Source organism: Chiloscyllium plagiosum, unplaced genomic scaffold, assembly GCF_037043375.1.
Source record: "Chiloscyllium plagiosum isolate Xiang-an unplaced genomic scaffold, Cpla_swu_hap1 HiC_scaffold_34, whole genome shotgun sequence".
In the NCBI taxonomy this organism is placed as follows: domain Eukaryota; kingdom Metazoa; phylum Chordata; class Chondrichthyes; order Orectolobiformes; family Hemiscylliidae; genus Chiloscyllium; species Chiloscyllium plagiosum.
Genome location: NW_028270172.1, coordinates 15,874,770 through 15,886,924, shown reverse-complemented (window position 1 = coordinate 15,886,924; position 12,155 = coordinate 15,874,770).

Sequence of the window (12,155 nt, the reverse complement as noted above, 5' to 3'; positions counted from 1 at the left end):
GTTGGATTTATCCTGCTTTTCTTGTACAAGAGAGACCTGGGCAATTTTTCATATTGTCCAGTAGATGCCAGTATTGCAGCCGTACTGGAAGGGCTTGGTTAAGGTAGCAGCAAGTTCTGAAACGTAAGTCTTCAGGATAATTCGGGAATGTTGTCTGGGCCTGTAGCCTTTGCAGTATGCAATGCATCTAGCCATTTCTTGACATCACATGGAGTGAAGCAAATTGGCTGAAGGACTGGCATCTGAGATACTGAATGTCTCAGGAGGTAGCAAGACGGATCATCCACTTGCTCCAAATGCTTCAGCCTTACCTTCTACATTGATATGCTGAGCTCCTGGCGGTGGTGGGGGCAATTTTCAAAGCCTCCTGCTCCAGTGCATTGTTTAATTGTTCACTACTATTCATGGTTGATGTGAAGGACTGCAGTGCTTAGATCTGATCCATTGGTTGTGCAATCACTTAGTTCTGTCTATAAACTTGCTGTTTGGCATGCAAGCCATCTTGTAGCTTCACCACATTGACCCCTCATTTTTAGATATGCTTGATGCTTCTCCCAGCAGGCTCTTCTGCATTCTTAATTGAACCACAGATGATCCCTTGGCTTGAAGGCAATGGTGAAGTTAGGACGGAATAGGCCATAAGGTTACAGATTATGTCAGGGTATAATTCTACTACCGATAGCCCAAAGTACCTTAAGCGTGCCCAGCCTTGAGCTGCCAGATCTGCTTGAAGTCTGTTCCATTTAGCACCGTCATAGTGCCACACATGACAGACCATATCCTCAATATGATGACAAGGCATCATCACCTCAAGGGCTCTGTGTTGGTCACTCTTACATACTGTCAATTCCTTCTGAAATGAAACATTTTTTAAACTCTGAAGCTATTATACTATAACTCCACTTCTAACCCTACTGCTTAACAAAATATACAAACACAAGTGACTAGTTTTCATTTGCTTATGATTTTACAAACACCACGGACCGTGACTACTAGCACACAACACCCTCATAATTATATTGTGTCACCTTCAATGTTTTTTGTGACTAAGCCACAAGAACAAATACAGCAGTGAGTGAAGTTAAAAATCACACAACACCAGGTTATGGTCCAACAGGTTTAATTGGAAGCACACTAGCTTTCGGAGCGCCGCTCCTTCATCAGGTGGTACCACCTGATGAAGGAGCGGCGCTCCGAAAGCTAGTGGTACCACCTGATGAAAGAGCGACGCTCCGAAAGCTAGTGTGCTTCCAATTAAACCTGTTGGACTATAACCTGGTGTTGTGTGATTTTTAACTTTGTACACCCCAGTCCAACACCGGCGTCTCCAAAGCAGTGAGTGAGACATCCTCATTGGGATTAAAATTACATCTGTTCCTCCACACAGTTGTACTTTTATTACAATTAACAGGGCTGTTAAAGAGGGAACTTTATCAAATTCTAACCTGTGAGGAAAATAGCACACAGCACTGAGTTCAGGCATTACCAGCAACGTCAGAATTACTTCACCCCACACAAGCAGATTTGAAAGCATTTCCAACTGACTTAAGGTTCAGCTTAGGCCAATCAGCTACAAACTGGCTTGAAAATGGCACAATCACCATAGTTTGATGACTCTTAAATGGAAACATAATGCATACTTTGGCAAATGAATAAGACAAGTGTGAGAATGACTAGTGCACAACTTAGCTAAAAGCTTCAAGTAGCATTACCAACACTTAAGAGCTGCCATCCAGTTGGTCAGCAACTCTTCAAGGCCGCCTCAAACACTTAACACTGCTCTCAAAACAGAAATGCAACAGAGAAGCTGACTGGATTATGGATAAGCACATTCAACATTTTCACCGGGGGAACATGGATTAAAAAGCACCATTAAATAGAGATGTTATACAGTAGATTTAAATGAGGTCCAGAAAGTGAAACAAGGATTGGGAAATGCCTATTTGATTAAGGCAAACAAATAAAAGATAGAGAAAATTAAATAAAAATTAACTTCTAAAGTTGTCAAGTATTGATTTTCTCAAAGGAAAGAGAACATTGCTGCAGCGTGATACATTTGCAGAATTCTTTTTACAGAACTATGGTGCAGGTATAATGGGTAAATTAATTAGTATTGAATTTAACTGGCGTTTAAAGTTTACAATCTTTTATGCCAGTTATCCCATTTGTGACAAATTGTACCCCAAAACCTGGAATGACATAAGGGAATCTTTGTCCTTAATCACTTTTGAAACTCGCTGCACTTAAATGAATTCAATAAGATTTCATGGGGTGGAGTCTTCCCTGTCCAGAACAGTGTGGGCCATGGCAAGAAAGTCATAAAAATCACAAGAAAGGGTCAGTGGGGAGTTTCCTGACATCCGGAGAAAAAAAGCCAATTTTCCAAACGAATGTTGAATGGTAAGACAGATTTTCACGAGTGAGTGACAAGAGGCCTGTGTGTATGTATTAACACCTCATTGAAGTGCAGTTTCTCATTCTCCCACGCACTGGGCAGAAAATGAGACAGTAACAATTCCCAACATGAAAATCAGAGCAGTTACTTGGCAATGCCAGCTCACTGTTAACTCCTCCATATGAACATCCTCTGCATCAACATTTCAAGGCATGCTTTATCCGTAGTGACCGTATGTACCCATCAACAGACCTTGGTATCCAACACTTAAAGGCCTCACCACACCATCACAGCACATCTCCAATCTACTTACAATGCATTTCTGAACTTCAATGCTGCAGTTTGAAGTACAATGGCATCTTTCATTGAAATGCTGCAGCAAGGGCTAAGGGATAGACGCTCATCTCATGGACTGCTAACAGCATCCCTGCCCTGCCTTGCAGTCTCAGCCAGATCTTTAAGGCTTGCAGTACTTGCCTTGCTATTTAGAGCAGACAAAATTTTAGGCAGCTTTTCATGGTTGTCAGTGATCAGTCAATGGGGTGGACATGTTGCGTCATAGTACCACGCCATACTGCATTTTCCAGCAACACACACAGCAAACACATTGGTCATGTCACAAAGTCTAAATTCCTCAGTCAAGTCAGTCATTAGTTGGAGGGTCATATACCTGTACAAATCTCAGTCTAACAGCCTGGATACAGTGAGTCAGCCACTTAGAACAGACACCGTCAGGGACCAAATATTATTATGGTCCTGGACACATTCAATTCTGTAGTTCCAGTATAGTTAGGGGATTTGCACTAAGTCAGTTTGGGAGCTACACAGATCAGTCAGGGATGTTGGGGCAGTCAACGCTGGGATTTGGAGGCAGCAATAAGGGATGCAAAATAGATGAGGATGAAGAATTGGTTTGGGAGGGGACCATATAAGAGAGATATGATAGTTAATGGGAGGACATGGGATACTGTAGGGGTGAAGACAATTGTGACATGATTGGTGATCAACACCACCATAAGTCTTGTCAGAGGACACTGCAGGGCAATAATGGGTAAGATTAAAAAGTGTAGGCAAAGGATCAGAACAGCAGAATCTGGGTGCCATGTGGTTCATTTGGACGATCAGTTGTAATAAGTTGAAACTTTATTGCTGGAACAGCACAGCAGGTCAGGCAGCATCCAGGGAACAGGAGATTCGACGTTTCGGGCACAGGCCCTTCTTCAGGAATGAGCAGAGAGTGTTCAGCAGGAGAAGATAAAAGGTAGGGAGGAGGGACTTGGAGGAGGGGCGTTGGAAATGTGATAGGTGGAAAGAGGTCAAGGTGAGGGTGATAGGTCGGAGTAGGATGGAGGCAGAGAGGTCAAGAAGAAGACTGCAGGTCAGGAAGGCGGTGCCGGGCTGGAGGGATTCGGCTGAGACAAGGTGGGGGGAGGGGGGATGAAGAAACTGGTGATGTCCAAGTTCATCCCCTGTGGTTGGAGGGTTCCCAGTCGGAAGATAAGACGCTCCTCCTCCGACCGTCGCGTTGTTGTGGTTTGGCGGTGGATGAGTCCAATGACCTGCATATCCTCGGTGGAGTGGGAGGGGGAGTTGAAATGCTGTGCTACAGGGTGGTTGGGTTGGTTCGTCCGGGTGGCCCAGAGGTGCTCTCTGAATCGCTCCGCAAGTAGGCGGCCTGTCTCCCCAATATAGAGGAGGCCACACCGGCTGCAGCGGATGCAGTAGATGATGTGGGTGGAGGTGCAGGTGAATCTGTGGCGGATATGGAAGTTTCCTTTGGGGCCTTGGAGAGAAGTGAGGGGGGAGGTGTGGGCGCAAGTGTTGCACCTCCTGCGGTTGCAAGGGAAGGTGCCGGGAGTGGAGGTTGGGTCGGTGGGGGGTGTGGATCTGACAAGGGAGTCGCGGAGGGAGTGGTCTCTACGGAAAGCTGATAGGGGAGGGGCGGCACGGTGGCACAGTGGTTAGCACTGCTGCCTCGCAGCGCCAGAGACCCGGGTTCAATTCCCGCCTCAGGCGACTGACTGTGTGGAGTTTGCACGTTCTCCCTGTGTCTGCGTGGGTTTCCTCCGGGTGCTCCGGTTTCCTCCCACAATCCAAAGATGTGCAGGTCAGGTGAATTGGCCATGCTAAATTGCCCGTAGTGTTAGGTAAGGGGTAAATGTAGGGGTATGGGTGGGTTACGCTTCGGCGGGTCGGTGTGGACTTGTTGGGCCGAAGGGCCTGTTTCCACATTGTAATGTAATCTAATCTAATATCCTTGGTGCTGGGGTCTGTTTGGAGGTGGCGGAAGTGACGGCGGATGATGCGCTGTACATGGAGATTGGTGGGGTGGTAGGTGAGGACCAGTGGGGTTCTGTCCTGGTGGCGGTTGGAGGGGCGGGGCTCAAGGGCGGAGGAGCGGGAAGTGGAGGAGATGCGGTGGAGGGCACCGTCGACCACGTCGGGGGGGAAATTGCGGTCCTTGAAGAAGGAGGCCATCTGTGTTGTACGTATTTTGAACTGGTCCTCCTGGGAGCAGATGCGGCGGAGACGAAGGAATTGGGAGAATGGGATGGCGTTTTTACAGGGGGCAGGATGGGAGGAGGTGTAGTCCAGGTAGCTGTGGGAGTCGGTTGGTTTGTAGTAGATGTCCGTGTTGATTCGTTAATAAGTTGGTCAGGGATTGCCGGAAAAGGACATTGAGATTTAGGCGGGCTCTTTGATGACAAAGCTGAACCTGTGACTCAGGAGAAAGTGAGGACTGCAGATGCTAGAGATCAGAGTCGAGAGGGTCATGCTGGAAAAAGCACAGCTGGTCAGGCAGCATCCGAGGAGCAGGACAATCGACGTTTCAGGCATAAGCTTGTCATCAGGAATAAGGCTTATGGGCCGGGGTGGCTGAGAGATAAATGGGAGGGGGAAGGTAGCTGAGAATGCGATTGGTAGATAAAGGTGAGATAACTTTAATACATGTTCACCTTAACTTGTTCTCATGTATCTGTATATGATCCTCCTTGAAAAGTAACCAACTGGCAGTTTAATCCCATCCTCACCTTCCTCCAGCTCCAACCCCAAGTCACCAGCACCAATGGCAACTTTTAAAAGATTTTCAAAATTTTGGTGTAGCTAAAACTGCTTTGATGGTTAATATTGATTTCAAATGGTTGAATGCCTCCTGGCATTATTCTGTCCACTGAAACTTTGTGTTCTTCTTCAGCAAATGGGTAAATGGTGCCACAACACCGCTGAAACTTGGAATAAACTTCTGATCGAATCTGCTGAATCCGAAGAATTGAAACATCTCTTTCTTTTGATGTTGGTCATGGAAGTTCCTCATTGGCCTTCGTCTTTGCGTTCCATGACGTCAACCTTCCATGACTGATGTTATGTCCCAAGAATATCACCTCTGCTTTCGTGAATTCAGTTTTATTTCAGTTTATCACCAGTTTTGCTTCTGGTAGTCCTTCTAAGACCTCTGCCAACTGCACCATGTGATCTTTCCAGGACTTACTAAAGATCACTACATCGTCCAAATAGACTGCACAGTTTGTTAACCCAGCCACAACTCTGTTCATGAGTCTTTGGGATTTTTTTTTAAGATTAGATTCTCTACAGTGTGGAAACAGGCCCTTCGGCCCAACAAGTTCACACCGACCCTCCGAACAGTAACCCACCCAGACCCATTTCCCTCTGACTGATGCACCTAACACTACAGGCAATTTAGCATAGGCCAATTCACCTAACCTGCACATCTCTGGACTGAGCGAGGAAACCGGAGCACCCGGAGGAAATCCACGCAGACACGGGGAGAATGTGCAAACTCCACACAGTCGCCAAGGCTGGAATCGAACCTAGGATCCTGGTGCTGTGAGACAGCAGTGCTAACCACTGAGCCACTGTGCCACCCACTTGTGGAAGGTGTGTTCTTCATTAAAAGGGCATCACTTTAAACTGATATCGCCCATTTGGGGTTACAAACGCAGAAGTTTCTTTCACCGACTCTGATAAAGGTTCCTGCCAGGAACCACGCATAAAGTCCAACTTGATAATGTAACTGGCTTGTCCAACTTTCTCAATACAGTCCTCCAATCTAGGAATTGGATAGGAGTACAATTTTGTAACTGAATTGACCTACCAATAATCCACGCAGAATCATTGAGTCCCATCCGGTTTGGGGAGTAAGATGATTGGCGAACTCTACTCGCTCATGCTTGGTTCGATCATGTCCTCGTTGAGCATGGACTCCACCTTCATCAGGACCTGTCTGGTTTTGGAAGGTTTGAGCCGATAGGCGTGTTGTTTTATCAGAGCAGTACTCCCTGCGTCTACTTCATGTACAGTAACATTAATCCTCCCCATCTGATTCTGACATATGCCCTTATACTGCAGTAACAAATCTTCCAACTGTGTTCTATGCTCTTGAGTCAGATAGCTTACTAACCTACCCCACTCCTCAAGGATATCTTCATTTTTAAATCTATTTTGAGGCACATCAAAATCCACATTATGTGGATTTGATTCTTCACTCTCGGGGCAGTAACTAACACCTGTTTCTCCAGCTCTTTCTCTCTAATATGATTCAACATGTTCACATGACATACCCGATACGTTTTTTTTTCCTATCTGGCATCTTTACTAAATAGTTCACCTGACTCAACTTTTTCTCAATTTGATAGGGACCACTAAACCTGATCTCCTATCACTGGTAATAGTACTAACACTTCATCCCCTCGGGAAAACATCCAAGTCTCAGCACTTTTATCTGCCACCTGTTTCATTCTACACTGTGCCCTCTTTAGGTGGTGTTTAGCTTTATCACCTACCCTATTTAATCTCTTTCTCACCTCCGATACATAATCTAAGTGTGAGATCTCCGACTTTAGTCATGTCAATTTTTCTTTAATTAATTTCAAAGGGCATCTTATGACCAATGTTAACTTGAAGAGAATGAACTGAGTAGATTCATTTAGGCATCTCTAATGGCAAACTTTTCAAATGTGACACTTAATTTAATCAACCACAAGTCACCGAAATTAAACAAATTGTCTCATGTTTTATTTAAAGATCTCAGACACTAACCTGCAAGTGTTTAAATCTGCTGGGACTTTTTGTATACCCAAATCTATCTAAAACAGTTCAAATCCCGACGAAAAACCCCCAAACCGTTAAGACATGGGGTGAATCCTCCTGTTTACTTTAACCCAGCAATGCAGAAAAGATATATCCGTGCAGTAATCTGTAAAAATCCGAGAGGCCGAGAACTAGTTAAAGAAAAAGTAACAACTTTTTTCTTAAAATATAACAGAGAATAATTAACTAACAACTATTTACAACTCCTTCCTCTAACCTATCTTTTACCTTCCCTTCTATAATACTAGGCCGATAAAACTCCCAATTAATATTTACAAAACTTATCTCAAAAGCAGGCAGCTTTCGGTTCTTCTTTTCTTCTTGGGGATTCCGCTTCACGTGTTTACTGATTGATAAAGGCACCTTTAAGAAAGCTATTCTTTGGGCTGTTTGCAGATGTCGCTGGCTTGGCAATTCTCCTCCCAAATGTTCAATTTTCTCCGGTCTTATACCCCCCCCCCCCCAAACCACTGATTGTGTCATTGGCTTTTAAGATTGTCAATATACTAAATTCAAACTTGATTGGAGTTTAGGGGTTTTTTGGGGTATAATTTTAAGTGATTGGACTCATTTAAATCTGTTTTCGTCTCCAAGCAAACAGCTAACCTAGCTACCCCAGTAGTTGGAGCACGTTACATTGTATCTCATTGAGAACACTTGGCGCTGTCACTGATAGCTTTTAACTCTCTTAAAGGTACAGTACACCCATATCTTCATAACAGTGCTCCACATTCCACTTTATGCACCAGTATGCTACACTGTCAGTTGAGCGGTACAAATACTGTTCACATTATTAATAAGCTGATCTGTTTCTTACACAGGTTCATTGCATACATGACAAATCCAGTCACAACAGAGGTATTGGTGGTGCTGCTGCAGTGCAACAAAGCCTATGACCAGTATCAACTTTCAGTCACTGCCAAACAGCCTCCACGTGAAGAGTTTGTAGCTTGAGGCCTGCTTAGGATGCACAGAAGGTACAGGAAGGCCAGGATCTATCATCCTCAATGCGATCTCTCTATCCGCAACCCACAAATGTATTAAGCCTGTTACTAATATAATTAGTGCTGGATTACACTATTTTGGCAACATAGTTGACTTCCCACAGGGAAAGGACGAGCTAGATTGTGTGCACATTGCCATATCATCAGTGGAAAAATGTTCTGTTCTTTCAACGTGTAAGTTATACATGATCATTGGTACCACATCTTAGAAGTCTGCATCAGGTACTGTCATGATATATATATCTTTGAAAACTCATGTTCTTAGTTTGTTTCAAGGGCTGAATGTCTCACAAGGATAGTTAATGGGAGTCAAGGTCTAACCATGACTGATGTCTGTTACTACACGTGAGTAGTAAATCCAGTCACGGCAGGAGTACCGTTCATGCTGCTGCTGGAGTGCAACAGTGCAGAGAAATTGAGAAGAAACAGCTGCGCCAGGAAGCCCATGAACTGTATCAACGTGTAGTCACTGCCATATGGCCTCCACGTGAACAGGTTGCAACTGAAGCTCTGCTTAGGATGCAGAGAAGGTGCAGGAGGGCCAGGGTATCCTCAATGCCATTTCCTGCAGCTGAGCGAGGTGTAGTGTCGCTGCAAGTCAAAGACACCCAGGACACTGTCACAGAACTATACCAATTAAAGTGTGACCTGCAACCTGCAGTGTTGGTATAATACAGCCCATTCTTCCACTAACGTTAGTGGAGCAGATAGTCAGCCTCCTAAATCTGAGGTTCTAATGCTTAGAACAGCTCAGGAGTGGGGGCTGTGTGTGTGGAGGAGAGGGAAGACTTCATACAACATTCTGAATAGTGTGCTACATAATCCTAACATCTGCATAACAAGAACAGGCAAAGAGAGGTTGTGATTGAGGTTAGGGAGCAGCAACAGTCTTCCAAGGCAGATGAGAAAGTCGTCGAGCAGGAAGATCATCACCTTCAGCATGATAAAGCAGTACAGCATTCACTGATAGTAAATTTGTTGTTGATCAAAAAGCAACCAGTCTGTTTCTGTTCAGTGGCCAAGGCAGCATCTGTTTATTTATTCATTGTTCACTTCTGCTGTTGCTAAATAAAATAAGTGAACATTTTAAACTGTTTGAAGGCTTCCCTGATGTGATGGTCCTACGTTGGACAATTATGAGAATTTGAGCTACACTGGACAGTGGGGAAAAGAAAGAGTAGCATGGATTTTGGTACGGTTATTAGATGGAATGGAGCAATAGACAAGTAAACTGTATGGACTGGATTCAAAATAGCAACAAATATGGCTGTGCACTTGTATGTGCAATGAAGTATCAATGTGCCACCTCTGTGCCCTGAGAGGTGTTGGTTAATGGTAACTCTCCCACTACATACACAATGAAGGTCAACTCCAGACTGCCAATGCTTCATTGGGTATGCTGTCAGGCTTCAAAACTGTCACCAGTGCCGGGAACTGTCACCAGTGCCTAAGGTGTTCCAGCAGTGACAAGTATGTTTGCCAATGCTAAATGGGAGAATACAAGTGCAGTGCCAAAACAGGACAGTGCACAGGTAGTAAGGTGAGTTTAGGATGATAGTGAGCTCACTGATACTAACTTTAGATTCTGCCAGGGTCAATGAGCTCCTGAGTTCAAAACACTCTTGGTTCAAACATGGTTCACTAATAACTGCACAATGTTCAGTACCAATGGCAACTTCTCACATACTGAAGCAGTTCATTTCTAAATGCAACAAGATCTGGACAATGTTAGCTGAAGCTTGGATAAGTGGCATGTAACATTCATACCACACAATTGCCATGCAATGTGCATCTCCAATAAGGGACAATCTAACCACAACCCATTGACATTCAATGGTGTTACCAGTGATTCCCCCACTATTAACATCTTTGGGGTTACCATTAACCAAAAACTGAACTAGACACAGCACATGAACATCGTGGCTACAAGAGTAGGTCAGAGGCTAGGAATATTGCAACAAGTAATTCATCAAAGTTGTCTACCATCTACAAGGCACTGGTCAGGAGTGTGATTGAATACTCCCCACTTGTCTGAATGAGTGCAGCTCCAACAACATTCAAGAAGCTCAATAGCATACAATACAAATCAGCTTGCTTGACTGGTACCACAATCACTCGACACTCAGTATTCGCAGTAGTATGTACTACCTACAAGGTGCATAGTAGAAATTCACCAGTGATCCTTAGACAGCACCTTCTAAGTGTATGACCACTTCCATCTAGAAGGACAAGGGCAGCAGATACATCTACAAGGTCCCCTCCAAATCACTCATCCTGACTTTGAAATATATCACCATTCCTTCACTGTCACTGGATCAAAATCCTGGAATCACCTCCCTATGGGCATTGTGGGTCAACCTACAACAAATGGACTGCAGCAGTTCAACATCTCACCACTATCTTCTTAAGAGCAACTAGGGACAAGTAATAAATGCTGGCTGGCAATGCCCATGTCCCACGAGTGAATAAAACAAAACTTGCTGGGCCTTGTGGAAAGAAACTCTCCATCAAACCCCAAAAAAGTGACACCTAGTTGATTTCTTCAAAGATTCAGCCCATGGTCTTTTACTTTGCCAACAATCTACCAAAGGAGCAAAATAATCTTTTAGGATTTATTGCTGGATTTAGAGTCAAAACTTTTTATTGTTGATATTTTGTGAAAACAGTTTATCATACACTTATACCAAGGAAGAAGACTCCTCAATCTATCACACATGTGCCAACTCACTCTTCAAAAAGGTATTCACAGAGTCATACAGCACAGAAACTGGCTGCTTGGTGCAACTCATCCATGCTGACCAGGTTCCTAAACTGAACTAGTCCTGTTTGCCTGCAGTAATAAGCTCCATCTGCAACATCTTCCTCTTAAGATTTGTAGAATCATGACAGAATCGCTACAGTGTGGAAGCAGGCCATTTAGCCCATCGAGTCCATAACGACCCTTCAAAGAGCATCCCACCCAGACCCACCTCTACCCTATCCCTGTAACCCTGCATTTCCCATGGCTAATCCACCAAGCCTGCATATCTTTAGACTGTGGGAAGAAACCAGTGCACCTGGAGGCAACCCATGAAGACTCAGGGAGAACATGCAAACTCCACACAGACTGTAGCCAGAAGGTGGACTTGCATCCAGCTCCCTGGTGCTGTAAGACAGCAGTGCTAACCACTGTGCCGCCCATGAATCCAATTTCCTTTTGAAAGTTACCACTGAATCAGCTTCCACCATGCTTTAAGTAATGCATTTCAGATCTTAACTCAATGCAAGCAGTTTCCCTGTGATACTTCCGCCAATTATTTAATATCTGTCCCCTCTGGTTAGAGATTATCCTGTCTGCAGTATGCTTGTCCTTATTTATTGAATCAGAATTTTGAACATGTTTATTAAATTGCTTTTAACCTTCCTTATTATAACGACAGCAATCCCAGATTCTGTAATCTCTCCACAAAACTGGAGTATCTTGTTACTGATGTTAATCTGCTTTGCAATCCACTTCCAAGGCTTTGGCATCAGACCTTTATCCCCTCCAAATCTAGTTATCAGTCAAAACATCCAATAGAAACACTACATAACTGAAGCCATTAAACTTGTGTTTAAATCATTGATCCAACTCATTTTTACAAAATGGGTGGTGGTGGTGGATAAAC